We start from the raw sequence: 16,236 nt of genomic DNA, 5'->3' as shown, positions 1-16,236 counted from the left end.
ACCCTCATTCTAATCTAGTGCCACCTATTTACAGCCCCTGCCCATGTCCAGATGCCCACAGGGGGTCGAACGTAGCTGTACATCCGCACTGAAGGTGGTGGATTCATGCCCATCTAGGCGAATCGATTAAACGAATGTGTGGAAGCCGTCCGCAAGAAGCCATCCAGGCGAATCGATTATAGGAATGTGTGGGGTCTGTCCGAAAGAACGCAAACCACTCATTCGTATAATGTTTTAAAACTTCCGTGAGCGAGAAAATAGGGGAGACAGATCCCATAAATACATGGGAGATTTATATAGATGTATGTTTATAAATAAGTGAACTTGATCCAATAAAGTTCTCTAGATCCTATCGAACCCCTTTCCTTTCCTTGGCGCTGGGAGGGCGGGAACGGGACATTGAGAGTAGGCCTCGGAAGACGACCCCTGCCCTCTTTGGCCCCCGCCCTGCTCTCAAGCCCTTATGAAAAAAAAAAAAAAAATTCGTTGAACACGGTCGGCTATAGATGTTGACGTTCGAGGAGGTACTGTTTCGGATGATACAAAAAATGGTTCAAATTGCTCTGAGCACTGTGGGACTTAACATCAGAGGTCATCAGTCCCCTAGAACTTAGGACTATTTAAGCCTAACTAACCTAAGGACATCACACACATCCATGCCCGAGGCAGGATTCGAACCTGCGACGGTAGCGGCCGCGCAGTTCCAGACTGTAGCGCCTAGAACCGCTCGGCCACGCTCGGATGATACAGCTACATTTTGAGATACCAGTGATCCGTTATCTTCACAGATGGCTCATTTCTTGACAGAACTACGTATCACGGCATATTATCAAAAATGTTCAAATGCGTGTGAAATCTTATGGGACTTAACTGCTAAGGTCATCAGTCCCTAAGCTTACACACTACTTAACCTAAATTATTCTAAGGACAAACACACACACAACCATGCCCGAGGGAGGACACGAACCTCCGCCGGGACCAGCCGCACAGTCCATGACTGCAGCGCCTTAGACCGCTCAGTGATCTGTCTAGCAGCGACGGAATTCTAAAGCTTTCTTCTGCAAGGTCTTCTTAAAAATCTTCAGTGTTGTCATTGTAGTTCAAAAAATGGCTCTGAGCACTATGGGACTTAACATCTGTGGTCATCAGTCCCCTAGAACTTAGAACTACTTAAACCTAACTAACCTAAGGACATCACACACATCCATGCCCGAAGCAGGATTCGAACCTGCGACCGTAGCAGTCGCGCGGTTCCTGACTGCGCACCTAGAACCGCTAGACCACCGCGGCGGCTGTCATTGTAGTGTTTTACTAGTGAAACGAACGTGAAACTAATCGTTACGATCTTCTTAGTATAAGCTCGATGTGGTCCAATCTGATAGAGATCCCGAGCATTTCTTAGTACGCAACGCAGCGGTGTAGTTTAGTTGTTAGCACAGTGGACACGCCTCCGGGAGGACGGCGGTTCAAGCCCGCGTCCAGCCATCCTCATTTAGATTTTTTGTGATTTCAATAAACCGCTCAAGGCAAATGCTGGGATGGTTCCTTCGAAAGGGCACGACCGCTTTCCTTCTCCGTCCTTCCCTTATCCGAGTTTCTGTTCCGTCTCTAATGCCTTTTTTTTCGACAGGACTTTAAACACTAATCTGCTCTTCCTCCTTCTTAGTATGTGGCGTACAAGAGTGTTCTGAGCTTTCTATTTGGCTAAGAAGCTGCAATTTCCCACCCGTGCAGTCGATTTTTGTATCCGATTTGTCTTTCATTTTCTCCCGTATTTCCTTTACTGCATCGCAGGCTAGGTATGGACATACCTTTGACAGCTTACCGGACAAATTCTGGCTTGAAACATTTGGCCTAATGGATTACACGTTATACAGAATGGAGGGCGTGGCTGGACCTGGTGAATTTTGCATCTCTGACGTTTCTCAATTTCTTGTTTGTGACGTTCATATATAAAATGTAAAACAGCAGCTGGAGTATTTGTGCACCAACGAGTACGATCTTCTGTGCGGCGTAATTACTCCGGTCAGTACTTAGGCGCTTCTTGAACTGATCCTTATAGTGCTTCAGAGGAGAGAGAAGCGCCACGGAACATGTGTTGCCGTCACTGTACAAAATCTATCGAGCAAGTTAGCCGTTTCTCATCTGCAGAAGATGTCTAATCCATATGAATTGGTGACTGAACCACAGCGTCTTCTATGTTGCTCTTCTTAACCCTTCATTGAAACACCTGGGTGTATTACACAGCAAGCCCATTTTCGGATATTTTAAGTGTGTAAACCAGAGAAAATCGGGTCTATGGCGCCATCTGTTATGGCTTCGATAGACGCATTACCCCTAAAGGCAGTGGCATCGCACTGGGATATTCAGTCCGCCTATGGTAGCCGTCCACGTTAGACTCGGATTGCCTACACCCCCAATATGTCAAGTAACGTCGAGTGTGCGAAACTTTATTTCAAGTACATTTTGGTACCAGAGTGAAAAATAAAGAGAATCTACCATGTTTTATCATTTGTGACTTTTCTTTGTGTGATAATAATACTTTATTCAAGTAATCATATGTCTACAGGGTATTACAAAAAGGTACGGCCAAACTTTCAGGAAACATTCCTCACACACAAATAAAGAAAAGATGTTATGTGGACGTGTGTCAGGAAACGCTTAATTTCCATGTTAGAGCTCATTTTAGTTTCGTGAGTATGTACTGTACTTCCTCGATTCACCGCCAGTTGGCCCAATTGAAGGAAGGTAAAGTTGACTTCGGTGCTTGTGTTGACATGCGACTCATTGCTCTACAGTACTAGCATCAAGCACATCAGTACCTAGCATCAACAGGTTAGTGTCCATCACGAACGTGGTTTTGCAGTCAGTACAACGTTTACTAATGCGGAGTTGGAAGATGCCCATTTGATGTATGGGTTAGCACGGGGCAATAGCCGTGGCGCGGTACGTTTGTATCGAGACAGATTTCCAGAACGAAGGTGTCCCGACAGGAAGACGTTCGAAGCAATTGATCGGCGTCTTAGGGAGCACGGAACATTCCAGCTTATGACTCGCGACTGGGGTAGACCTAGAACGAGGACACCTGCAATGGACGAGGCAATTCTTCGTGCAGTCCAGGATAACCCTAATGTCAGCGTCAGAGAAGTTGCTGCTGTACAAGCTAACGTTGACCACGTCACTGTGTGGAGAGTGCTACGGGAGAACCAGTTGTTTCCGTACCGTGTGCAGCATGTGCAGGCACTAACAGCAGCTGATAGGCCTCCACGGGTACACTTCTGCGATTGGTTCATCCAACAATGTGTCAATCCTCATTTCAGTGCAAATGTTCTCTTTACGGATGAGGCTTCATTCCAACGTGATCAAATTGCAAATTTTCACAATCAACATGTGTGGGCTGACGAGAATCCGCACGCAATTGTGCAATCACGTCATCAACACAGATTTTCTGTGAACGTTTGGGAGGGCATTGTTGGTGATGTCTTGATTGGGCCCCATGTTCTTCCACCTACGCTCAATGGAGCACGTTATCATGATTTCATACGGGATAGTCTACCTGTGCTGCTAGAACATGTGCCTTTACAGGTACGACACAACATGTGGTTCATGCGCGATGGAGCTCCTGCACATTTCAGTCGAAGTGTTCGTACGCTTCTCAACAACAGATTCGGTGACCGATGAATTGGTAGAGGCGGACCAATTCCATGGCCTCCACGCTCTCCTGACTTCAACCCTCTTGACTTTTATTTATGGGGTCATTTGAAAGCTCTTGTCTACACAACCCCGGTACCAAATGTAGAGACTCTTCGTGCTCGTATTGTGGACGGCTGTGATACAATACGCCATTCTCCAGGGCTGCATCAGCGCATCAGGGATTCCATGCGACGGAGGGTGGATGCATGTATCCTCGCTAACGGAGGACATTTTGAACATTTCCTGTTACAAAGTGTTCGAAGTCACGCTGGTACGTTCTGTTGCTGTGTGTTTCCATTCCATGATTAATGTGATTTGAAGAGACGTAATAAAATGAGCTCTAACATGGAAAGTAAGCGTTTCCGGACACATGTCCACATAACATATTTTCTTTCTTTGTGTGTGAGGAATGTTTCCTGAAAGTTTGGCCGTACCTTTTTGTAACACCCTGTATAATCTGCCAACTCGACATATATGCGAGGATTACCTGCAGTGGATGAAAATCGTGAGGAGTTTGAGGAACAAAGCGACGACGAGAATTTTCAGGCTGAAGAAGAAGGTTCTACGTTATCTGCGAAGAGTGTTTACGTTAAATTTGATTTAAATTCTTTCATTTCGTTATTATGAACATATTGCTTCTATTTTTTATCAAAATCGTGCGAATATTACGATTAAACAATAAATCTTTCCTTATTTTGATAATAACGGAATTTTCGCTTTTTGAAGGTATTTATCCGTTCTTCTGCCCAGAATAAATAGCTTTTGTAGATAGTTGTGTAATCTACTATATTTTACTTGTAGTACTGTATCTTGAGCAAACTCAGCTAACTTTTTAGCCGTTTACATGTAAACAGACAAAAGACATTAAAAAAAAAACAGTAACGTTTTCAATGTTTCCAATATTTTAATTTCTTATGTTAGTTATTGGTAATACGGCCCATATAACTTCAAAAAGTACGTTTATGAGAGGTCATACAGAAATTTTCAAAGAAAATTATTCTATAGATGATTTTTTTTAACAGATGCTGTCGGTGGGGTGACCACCACAGTGTGTCAAGCACGCCACTCCGCACAAGTTTGACAAGTGACTGTTAAGAACAGTTGTGCCTGATATGAAGGTATCCCGTCTGATGATGATAATATGTCTGAGCTTCCATTCTTAAAGTATTCAAGTAGCTATGTTCAAGGCGGTATACCGTTCAGATTTCGTAATCACAGTGTAGGGCAGGAACAACAACTGCTGTATACGAGTACAGCTTCAGTTTTGTGTCATAGCCTCATTCAGAAAGACATGCTGCGTGAGACATCCAAAGGTAACATGAGTAGCATGTTCTCCTCGTCCTTCTCCAGTGAGTAATTAGCCGATAATATACTTCCACCATAGAGGAAGTGATATATTTATCCCGAATGTATTCTAGAAACATGCTGAAGAAAAAATGATAGCAATAATTAATGTAGATTAGAGAAATTTCAAGACTACATTTGTCTAGGTAACATATTTCACCGATTAACATTGCTAGACCGCAGGTTAATGTAATCGCGAGATAAGCTACAGCAAATGTGAAATGCTGGTATACTAATAACCGATGTAACCACCTGAATATTGAATGCAAGCATGCAGATATGCATACATTTGAGCCTTGCGCGGCTCACGGTCATGCCGTGTATTGCTGGTCATCTTGCTTTTGTTGTTCTGTGCCTCGTTTTTCTTTCAATTCGATTTACTGGCGTCACTAGGTTGCTGGTTTGCTTGTCCGTGAGTGGCAGCAGCAGCAGCACTTGTCGATAAGAGCACTGTCGTACCATCTCTGGAACGACCGCTAGTGTTTCCGGGTCGTCGTCTGTCGAGAGCTGAGTCCGGACGCAGCAGCAGTGAAGTCGGAGACGGAGGGCCAGTGAGGTGCGGACAGCCAGTACTCGCCGACCGCTGGCGACACAAATGTACAGGGCTATTACAAATGATTGAAGCGATTTCATAAATTCACTGTAGCTCCATTCATTGACATACGGTCACGACACACCACAGATACGTACAAAAACTCATAAAGTTTTGTTCGGCTGAAGCCGCACTTCAGGTTTCTGCCGCCAGAGCGCTCGAGAGCGCAGTGAGACAAAATGGCGACAGGAGCCGAGAAAGCGTATGTTGTGCTTGAAATGCACTCACATCAGTCAGTTATAACAGTGCAACGACACTTCAGGACGATGTTCAACAAAGATCCACCAACTGCTAACTCCATTCGGCGATGGTATTCGCAGTTTAAAGCTTCTGGATGCCTCTGTAAGGGGAAAACAACGGGTCGGCCTGCAGTGAGCGAAGAAACGGTTGAACGCGTGCGGGCAAGTTTCACGCGTAGCCCGCGGAAGTCGACGAATAAAGCAAGCAGGGAGCTAAACGTACCACAGCCGACGGTTTGGAAAATCTTACGCAAAAGGCTAAAGCAGAAGCCTTACCGTTTACAATTGCTACAAGGCCTGACACCCGATGACAAAGTCAAACGCTTTGAATTTTCAGCGCGGTTGCAACAGCTCATGGAAGAGGATCCGTTCAGTGCGAAACTTTTTTTCGTTGATGAAGCAACATTTTTTCTTAATGGTGAAGTGAACAGACACAATGTGCGAATTTGGGCGGTAGAGAATCTTCACGCATTCGTGCAGCAAATTCGCAGTTCACCAAAAGTTAACGTGTTTTGTGCAATCTCACGGTTTAAAGTTTACGGCCCCTTTTTCTTCTGCGAAAAAAAACGTTACAGGACACGTGTATCTGGACATGCTGGAAAATTGGCTCATGCCACAACTGGAGACCGACAGCGCCGACTTCATCTTTCAACATGATGGTGCTCCATCGCACTTCCATCATGATGTTCGGCATTTCCTAAACAGGAGATTGGAAAACCGATGGATCGGTCGTGGTGGAGATCATGATCAGCAATTCATGTCATGGCCTCCACGCTCTCCCGACTTAACCCCATGCGATTTCTTTCTGTGGGGTTATGTGAAAGATTCAGTGTTTAAACCTCCTCTACCAAGAAACGTGCCAGAAATGCGAGCTCGCCTCAACGATGCTTTCGAACTCATTGATGGGGACATGCTGCGCCGAGTGTGGGAGGAACTTGATTATCGGCTTGATGTCTGCCGAATCACTAAAGGGGCACATATCGAACTTTTTGAGTTTTTGTATGTGTGTGAAAAGCATTGTGAAAACATCTCAAATAATAAAGTTATTGTAGAGCTGTGAAATCGCTTCAATCATTTGTAATAACCCTGTACTTTTCGACGGAAGGAGACTGGAGCAGGAACGACCGTTGGTTGGTCGTTCGGTCGGTCGTCTCATTGGGCGACGTGTATTTGGTGTTTTGACCGTTTCTGGGCCTCGTCAGTTGGTAATCTTGCCGGACGTGAGTCAGTTCCTTCCTTGTGCAGAGATGTCGGGTGCCCAGTGGACAAGTGTTCCCTCTGCATGGATGGGTCCGAGCTAGTGTGCCCGGATTGCAGTGGCTCCGAGTTCCTAACGGACATCAAGTGAGTCGGGATGGAGCTGCAGTGAGCTTCGGACAGCCATCACTCGCCTGATCGTTGCCAACACGCATAACTTGAGTGGGGACGACCTTGGCTGGTCGTTCAGTCGGTCGTCTCATCGGACGACGTGTATTTGGTCGCCGAGCGCATATGGAAACTCGGTGTGTGTCGACTTGTCATTTCTCCCTGTGGTTCCATGGTGATTGGTTTTAGAACTGTCGGAGTTCTTGGTGCAAGTGTTTACGTGGAACTGTATGTAGCTTCTGTGATTTTCATGCTGCCTGCGTACTGGAGTAGCCAGTCGGTCGACTGTGTTTAGATGCTAATTATCAAGTCGATCTTCATCCTCGCTGATGTTTTCGGTTGTCGTGCCTTTGATTGGGTGGAAGGGAATTGATTAGGTTGTTGGTTGGTTCTTCAGCCGTCCCTAGGTCGTGATGCCACCCGCTTATTTACTGTTACGCTTAGCTGCCTGTCTCGCCTAAACTGTTGTTAGAGTTTCCTCGCCAGGTCGACACTTCGAACACTTCTGAGCACCACTGTTCTCTTGGTCAGCCGGAGTGGCCGAGCGGTTCTAGGCGCTACAGTCTGGAACCACGCGGCCGCTACCGTCGCAGGTTCGAATCCTGCCTCGGGCATGGATGTGTTTGATGTCCTTAGGTTAGTTATGTTTAAGTAGTTCTAAGTTCTAGGGGTCTGATGAGCTCAGCTGTTAAGTTCCATGGTGCTCAGAGCCATTTGAACCATTTTGAACTGTTCTCTTGTTTGTGATTGTGATTTTCTTTTGTCACAATTGCTGTACCAGGCCTTTAATCTGTGTATTAATTTTGTCTCTTCTATGTTTAGTAAATGGCCTTCAGCCGAACCTTATACGAAGCATTTTAAGATTACGCCTTCAGCTGTGTTTTATTTAAAATTCTTGTTTTCTCTGTATTTAGGCCTTCAGGCGCGTTTTGATTTAAAATCTGTGGTTTTCAGTCGTTATGTGTAAATTATTGTCTGTAAGGTTTCTCTGTAATCATCCTGAATTCTTAAAATGGCCTTCAGCTGTAGTGTGTAAATGCTTATCTTGAGGTTTGTCTTTAATTATTTTGAATAATTGTTTGGGCCTTCAGCCGTTAAGATATTTCAAGTTTTCTTAAGATGGTTTTCTGTATTATTGTGTAATGTTTGTCTTTAAAGGTTGCCTTTTATTATGTTGAAATATTATTGGGCTTTCAGCCGAGGAATTAATTTAAATTTCCCTTAATATGGCTTTTAGCCGAAATTTGTATAGAATTTCCTTTGCCGATCAGAAATATTATTTGGGCCTTTAACCGAGAAGATGTTTTAATTTTACTTAAGTAAGGCCTCCAGCCGTTTCTCTAAATCCTTGTGTTTCAAAAGGAATTATTTAAACTTTATTACTGAGAAGTTACTTGGGCCCTCAGCCGTGAATTGCTCCTTGTTGTTTTAAAGAGAAAACTGTGCATTGTGTTTTGGAGGAATAAAGTTCTGTGTTCTTGTGTAACTAACAGTAATTCATCTTGGCCCCTTTCCACAACCTTATCCTGAACCGCTCTGTACTGCGAAACCGGATTTCAGCGACAAGAGTCGGATGTTAGTTTGTGGGATACAGTTCCATGCCTGCTGCACTTGGTTGGCCAATACAGGTGCGGTTAATACTGCTCGTGTATGGCGCTGGAGTTTTCGTCCGATAATGTCCCGTATGTTTTGGTGATCGAGCAGGCGACACTCTGTAGAGCAGGGCCGGCCAAACGCTGGACAGTGTGCAGACGTGCGGAAGTGCTGCACATGTGCGCACGTGTGCGACAGCGAGCGACAGCGACATCTGTTATTAGACATGTGTCCTAAATGAACGGCGGTGGCTCCACTTCCCTGTTTATGTGGTGCAACCAAGAGCGCAACATACGCAGTCTCGTTTACCGCTGGTGACCGCAACCTTAACATAGAAGTACTGAGAAATGGCAGGTACTGTGAAAAAGCAAAGGACGGGAAATCTATGTTCTCAGTCATTTAAAAATGACTGGGAACTGCAATTCTTTTTTGTAGCCGTTGGTGAAAACTCACAGTGTTTGCTATGCCGCTGAATAATAGGCGGCCAGCGTAAGTTTTCAATTGAAAGACACTACAATACATATCACAAAGACGAGTGTAGTGTACTCAAGAGTGAAGAACGGCAAGGAAAATTAAATGTCCTTAAGAAAATGGATGAGACACATCAACTCGATTATCATTTCTCATGACCAGTGATAAACGAGTTTGGATTTATTCCTTTCATAATTAAAAATTATTGTTTACTAACTGTGCATTAGTGTCTCATTCTGCTCCATGTTACATTATTATCAGGAAAGTTGGTCATTAAACCGATTGTTCCAATGTATACTTACATTTAGTTTTTTTTTTTTTTTTACTGTGTGAAGGGCTACACTCAGCTGAAGTCGATAAAACGTGGCATTCATCTAATTGTCGGTTATTATTTATTATGCAGATTTCAGACGGAGTTGATGAAAGATGTAGCAATAATGGTATTGAAATAACAGGTGATCATCCAGAGGTCTGCGGTTATCATTCTATTCAGAGGTCAGTGAGACAGAAATTATGTGGGTGTAACTGAGGGCACCGAGAATTAGTAATAGCAAACCTTGCATTCGTTTAATGTTATTTGAAATCATGAATAAGGTTCGTTGGAAGTCACTAAGTGCTCTCTTTCTTAAATACTAGATCAAAAAAATTACTCGTATTTACGTGCCGTCAGTCAAGCTGCATTAGTAAAAACCCACGGTTGTTAACTGTATTACTTGTCCTACTGGACTAAACTGTTAACTTAAAAGTAGACGTCTCAATGAGTAGACTGTGACAGTATTTTAAATGTTTAATACGTGAAATACCTTCCCATGGTTGGCTTGCAAGCTGTGGAAAGAGCACTAGAATGCGCCGGTACAGAGTATCCCAGCAAGTGGATAAAGCGACATCTGTGCGTAGAAACATGCACTACATGAACGCTGACGGCTGCGGCGTGCACGCTGTGACCCGGATGTTGCACATGTGCAGGAGCACCGCAAGCGTGCAGAATTTCTGGCCGGCCCTGCTGTAGAGCATGCTGCGTTACATCAGCAGGTATGTGGTCGAGCGTTATCCTGTTGGGAAACACCTCCTGGAATGCTGTTCATGAATGGCAGCACAACAGGTCGAGTCACCACTCTGACGTACAATTTTCCAGTCTGGGTGTGTGGGATAACCACGTGAGTGCTTCTCCTGCCGTACGGAATGGATAAATGGATCCCAGACCATAAGTACAGGTGTGGGTCGAGTGTGTCTAGCACGCAGGCAGGTCGTTGCAGGCTCTCAACTGGCCTCCTCATAACCAACAAACGGCCACCGTTGGCACCGAGGCAGAACCAGCTGTCATCAGAAAACACAACAGGCCTCCACCCTGCCCTCCAATGAGCTCTCGTTTGACACCACTGAAGTCGCAAACAGCGGTGATTTCTGGTCAGGGGAGTGATGCATGGTACAGGGTGTCTCGCTCGGAGCTGTCCTTGATGTGATCTGTTTGTCACAGTTCGCTTTGTCACTGTGTTGCCAACAGCTTCTCATACTGCTGCTGGTGATGCTGTAAGATGATGATGAAGTTTGGAATGTAGGGCGCTAAACTGCGCTGTTATCAGCGCCAGTACAAATCCCCAACCCTTCCTCAGTCCAATCTAGCGACTTGCTTGAATGACGATGAAATGATGAGGACAACACAAACACCCAGTCATCTCGAGGCAGGTGAAAAATGCTGCACGATGCGTCGGAGCCATACACCGATGGTCTCCCTCTCGATCGTGCCTCGTGGCCGTCCGGAACACATTCTTCTCTCTGTAACTCCGATATATATATATATATATATATAATTGGTTTCCTTTGTAAATATTATTTGTATTTTTACGCTGTGTCTGGCCTAGGGAAAACTACGCTATCGAACGATTACATCGATAGGTCGTGTGGAGAACCAAAGTGTTTAGGATCTCTGGTAGTGTTAACTCTGCCGCGTGGAGCGCGGGCAGAGCACAGGGAGTCTGGCCGGAGGAGGGCAGAGGAGCAGGTGTGTTGTGTGACGCTCCCGCGAGTTGCCGCGATTTCGGGGTTTGGCAGCATGTAATTGCGCTCGACTTGCTATGTTAGTTTCTGATACGGTGTCGCGGACGGGAGCGTTAGCTGGCACACATCAAGAGCCCGTTCCGGCTGGAGACCGTGTCGAGAAGAAGGCCCGCCAACATCCAGCTTCTGCAACGGCCGACAATGAGTGACTGTCGCCATCTCCTCGATCGACGACTTCGAACCCTCAGTCAACCAACAAGGAAGACTGGTAGCACGTAAAGCTTTAGAACTGTATGGCAGACCTCAGCTTTTCAAACTGTTAAATTTTTCTCACTAAATTACAGCAACGTAGCATGAACCTTTGTTGCTCATTGTCCCAATTGCATTACCAAGCAGGGTCCCTTCCTTTTCCGGAATGAACCCGAGTGTCGCTGAAATTCAAACGCCAGCATTAAACTAATATCATTCCATTTCACTGCTTTAATTTCAAAGTTCAGTTAAGGTATTCATAGCTGGCTACAATATTTAGATTACACAAGCACAAATTAAGAGTGCGAGTTTTGTTTCCGTATTTTAGCTTATCTGTGACTGCAGCTCAGCTTGGTGCGTACTAAATTTTACTATTGTTAATTGTTCAGAATCATTTAATTCAAGTTCAAAGTTAAATCTCTTATTTCTAAATTGCGTAGATTCTAGTAGCTTTTGAAATGATTCTTGAGGTAGCCCAAGACTATCCTTACTTTATTGCATTCCGTAGTGCTTAAGAAACAAATTTCACTATTAATTTCAGTCACTAAATTAAATTTCAATTTTCCGGTTTTATTAATTACTTTGCTAAATTAAGTGAGAGTGTAGCGAAATTTATTACTTCTGACAAATATTCAGTTTTCACACAACACGTGTCAACCTTCAGTTGCCACGCTTTTAGTGCTAATTATATGTGAAGGAATCTTTCATTTTCAGTCATTATAGTAGTTGTCCATAGGACTGGCGACTGTAATTTTCCCCAAATCTCAAATATCCAATTAACGCCAGTTAATTGTTAACGTAACGACCGCACATTTACTTTCTTTATTAACTTTACCCCTTTTCAAAATTAATTTCCACCAGTTTCATTTGCATTTTTCCTTTCATTTAGATGTAACCCTTTCCTCCCTCTTTACCGACAGATTAAATTCGGTGACGATTGCTTTTCCCAAATTTCTTTAGGTCCACGCGGTTTAATTTTTCACTGTCGTTAAGGTCGATAAGTGAGGAGGAGGTTTCATCTCTACCGTACTTTCTCATGACCACTGCCGCCAGCAGTCATGAACAATATCTATCTCACTGCCAAGTTTTTCTGCAACATGCAGAAGGAACGTCCACCTTCTCGTGCCTCTATTGGACGACCTCGTCTTAAATCAGCGAAGTGTTGATAATGACGTCTTTGTCTCCTTAAAAGTGTTATTGACTAACATCAGCTCACTTGTTCAATGTCAAACGTAACTTGTAACATCAATATTATACAGTGTAATAATGTGTATGTGACTATGAAGTTGTAATATATCTTTATATTCTACTAATTATCCCTGCACAATTCTATGAGTGAATTACGTTTCCTACTTGACCATCTACACTCCTGGAAATTGAAATAAGAACACCGTGAATTCATTGTCCCAGGAAGGGGAAACTTTATTGACACATTCCTGGGGTCAGATACATCACATGATCACACTGACAGAATCACAGGCACATAGACACAGGCAACAGAGCATGCACAATGTCGGCACTAGTACAGTGTATATCCACCTTTCGCAGCAATGCAGGCTGCTATTCTCCCATGGAGACGATCGTAGAGATGCTGGATGTAGTCCTGTGGAACGGCTTGCCGTGCCATTTCCACCTGGCGCCTCAGTTGGACCAGCGTTCGTGCTGGACGTGCAGACCGCGTGAGACGACGCTTCATCCAGTCCCAAACATGCTCAATGGGGGACAGATCCGGAGATCTTGCTGACCAGGGTAGTTGACTTACACCTTCTAGAGCACGTTGGGTGGCACGGGATACATGCGGACGTGCATTGTCCTGTTGGAACAGCAAGTTCCCTTGCCGGTCTAGGAATGGTAGAACGATGGGTTCGATGACGGTTTGGATGTACCGTGCACTATTCAGTGTCCCCTCGACGATCACCAGTGGTGTACGGCCAGTGTAGGAGATCGCTCCCCACACCATGATGCCGGGTGTTGGCCCTGTGTGCCTCGGTCGTATGCAGTCCTGATTGTGGCGCTCACCTGCACGGCGTCAAACACGCATACGACCATCATTGGCACCAAGGCGGAAGCGACTCTCATCGCTGAAGACGACACGTCTCCATTCGTCCCTCCATTCACGCCTGTCGCGACACCACTGGAGGCGGGCTGCACGATGTTGGGGCGTGAGCGGAAGACGGCCTAACGGTGTGCGGGACCATAGCCCAGCTTCATGGAGACGGTTGCGAATGGTCCTCGCCGATACCCCAGGAGCAACAGTGACCCTAATTTGCTGGGAAGTGGCGGTGCGGTCCCCTACGGCACTGCGTAGGATCCTACGGTCTTGGCGTGCATCCGTGCGTCGCTGCGGTCCGGTCCCAGGTCGACGGGCACGTGCACCTTCCGCCGACCACTGGCGACAACATCGATGTACTGTGGAGACGTCACGCCCCACGTGTTGTGCAATTCGGCGGTACGTCCACCCGGCCTCCCGCATGCCCACTATACGCCCTCGCTCAAAGTCCGTCAACTGCACATACGGTTCACGTCCACGCTGTCGCGGCATGCTACCAGTGTTAAAGAGTGCGATGGAGCTCCGTATGCCACGGCAAACTGGCTGACACTGACGGCGGCGGTGCACAAATGCTGCGCAGCTAGCGCCATTCGACGGCCAACACCGCGGTTCCTGGTGTGTCCGCTGTGCCGTGCGTGTGATCATTGCTTGTACAGCCCTCTCGCAGTGTCCGGAGCAAGTATGGTGGGTCTGACACACCGGTGTCAATGTGTTCTTTTTTCCATTTCCAGGAGTGTATATACTCGCAGAATCGATGCACAAAGTAGTACAGTACTATTACTATTCAATGAGCGCACAATTACTCTTTGTAATATTCTCTCTGGTGTGTTGAGGGGACTTCTAGGATCTTCTCCGTGCCGAATAGCCGCATTGAATAACTGTAATTTTGCTATCGAGATTACTGAAAGAAAGAGATTGAAAATATATTGTATGCTACTCAAGAAAATATACACTGAGCATTTACATCAAAGGTGTGTAAGGAATTTCATTATATATGTATTCTCTAATTGGAAATTTGTACAGAGGCGTCGTTCCGTTGGTAATCAGAAGGGAGCTTCCGATGAATTGGAAACGAACCTGCAATTATTAGATCCAAGAGCTCCATTATTTCATCGGATAATTAAACTCTATCAGAGCAAACTTTCCGCTTGACCTGACGTTTCCCGACTGACTACGCAACGCAAGAAAATCAAGACTTTCATTTACACAGGATTGCAGATCGCATCGAAACATCGAGACTGCGGACAAGGAGAGTCATCGTCCGATTCTGATTAAACAAGTAAAGCTTAATTATAACTTTCTTGAGCGACTGTGATGACTGTGATATGGCTGATTATGAATGAGATCGTTAAAAAATACAAATAACTAACTTTCCTCCTCACCAGCGACCAGTATAAACACAATATCAATTAAAATTATAAAGTGGTTGTTCTTTACTAGTTAAGAGCTTTGAATTGTCAGAGGGAAGTTGAAGTTTGTAATGCACGTATTGTAAAAAAGTTAATAATGTTTAAAAGTAATGAAACATTATAAATATGAATGTTAAGAAAGAGAAATAAATCTATATGTAAAGAACTGGTTCATGCTTAGGGATCTTGTATTGTATAGTAAAAAAGGTGTAGGGAACCCCCTCCGCTACGAAAGTGGCCTGGTGCGCGCTAAAAGGTGGATTTGGCGGTCGATCTGGGCTGGTACTGGGGGAGCACGCTACCCAGTCAGTGGCTAGCCGTTGTACGGTTATAAAAGAGGGTGCCAAGTGAGGTATTTGAAAGCCAATTTATACTGAAATTGCCTCGGATGTGGTTTCGGATGTCGTATGGTGCTCTTGTTATTATGAAATAGCTCTAAAACGAGGATAATACGTCACCAATAAGAATTTATAAACAGCATTCAATAGCGAGAGTGTGAGACCAGATAGCTGACACGTGCTTGCCACCACTATTGGGCCACTGCTCCACCTGCTTCAGGAACTCAGATATGTATCATAGAATGGACCAGTATGTTTGTGTGAGTGGTTTTCAATAATTATTCCAGTGATACAAACATGTGTGTCAACCTTAAAATTCTCCTGATCATGAAACCAATGTAGGGTCCCATGCTAAGCGTGCAGATGACCAAGTTTCCTGTTTCTGAATAACTATTGATTTGTGTCTGCATTAAATGTGTCAAAGTTCAGTGTCGAAGTGTATAAATGTTGCTAGTTAAATTACCTGCTTCACGGGTAGTGAGAAAGGCACACAAATTGAACATATACGAAAGTAATTTTACTTTGATTATTACTATGATCTATTTTCTGAAGTTAATTGAACTTAATATTTGAATTACTTGCTTTAAAGTAGGAACATATAAATTGTTTCAGGTGGGGTTCGAAATCAATATTGGCAAATTGCAATTTGTTTCTGAAATAATGACAGAATTTGCCTGTAAAGACAGTTTGAGTTTATGGGTCCCACCTATATTCTTTTCTATTACAAGAAAGATAAACGGAATATTGCACTTGCTAAAGAAATCTGACACATCTCCATAATAGTGAAAGTGTAAAAAGTCTTTATGTAGTGTTATTTGACTTCACTTGTGGTGTTTGTATTTTAGTTAACCCTGGGCTCTTGTCATGCCTAATTTTAGTCTCGTGATGTCTTGAG

This window comes from Schistocerca cancellata, chromosome 5 (genome assembly GCF_023864275.1).
Source record: "Schistocerca cancellata isolate TAMUIC-IGC-003103 chromosome 5, iqSchCanc2.1, whole genome shotgun sequence".
Lineage (NCBI taxonomy): Eukaryota > Metazoa > Arthropoda > Insecta > Orthoptera > Acrididae > Schistocerca > Schistocerca cancellata.
The sequence above is the reverse complement of the archived record's forward strand: the minus strand, read 5'-3'. Positions refer to the sequence as shown.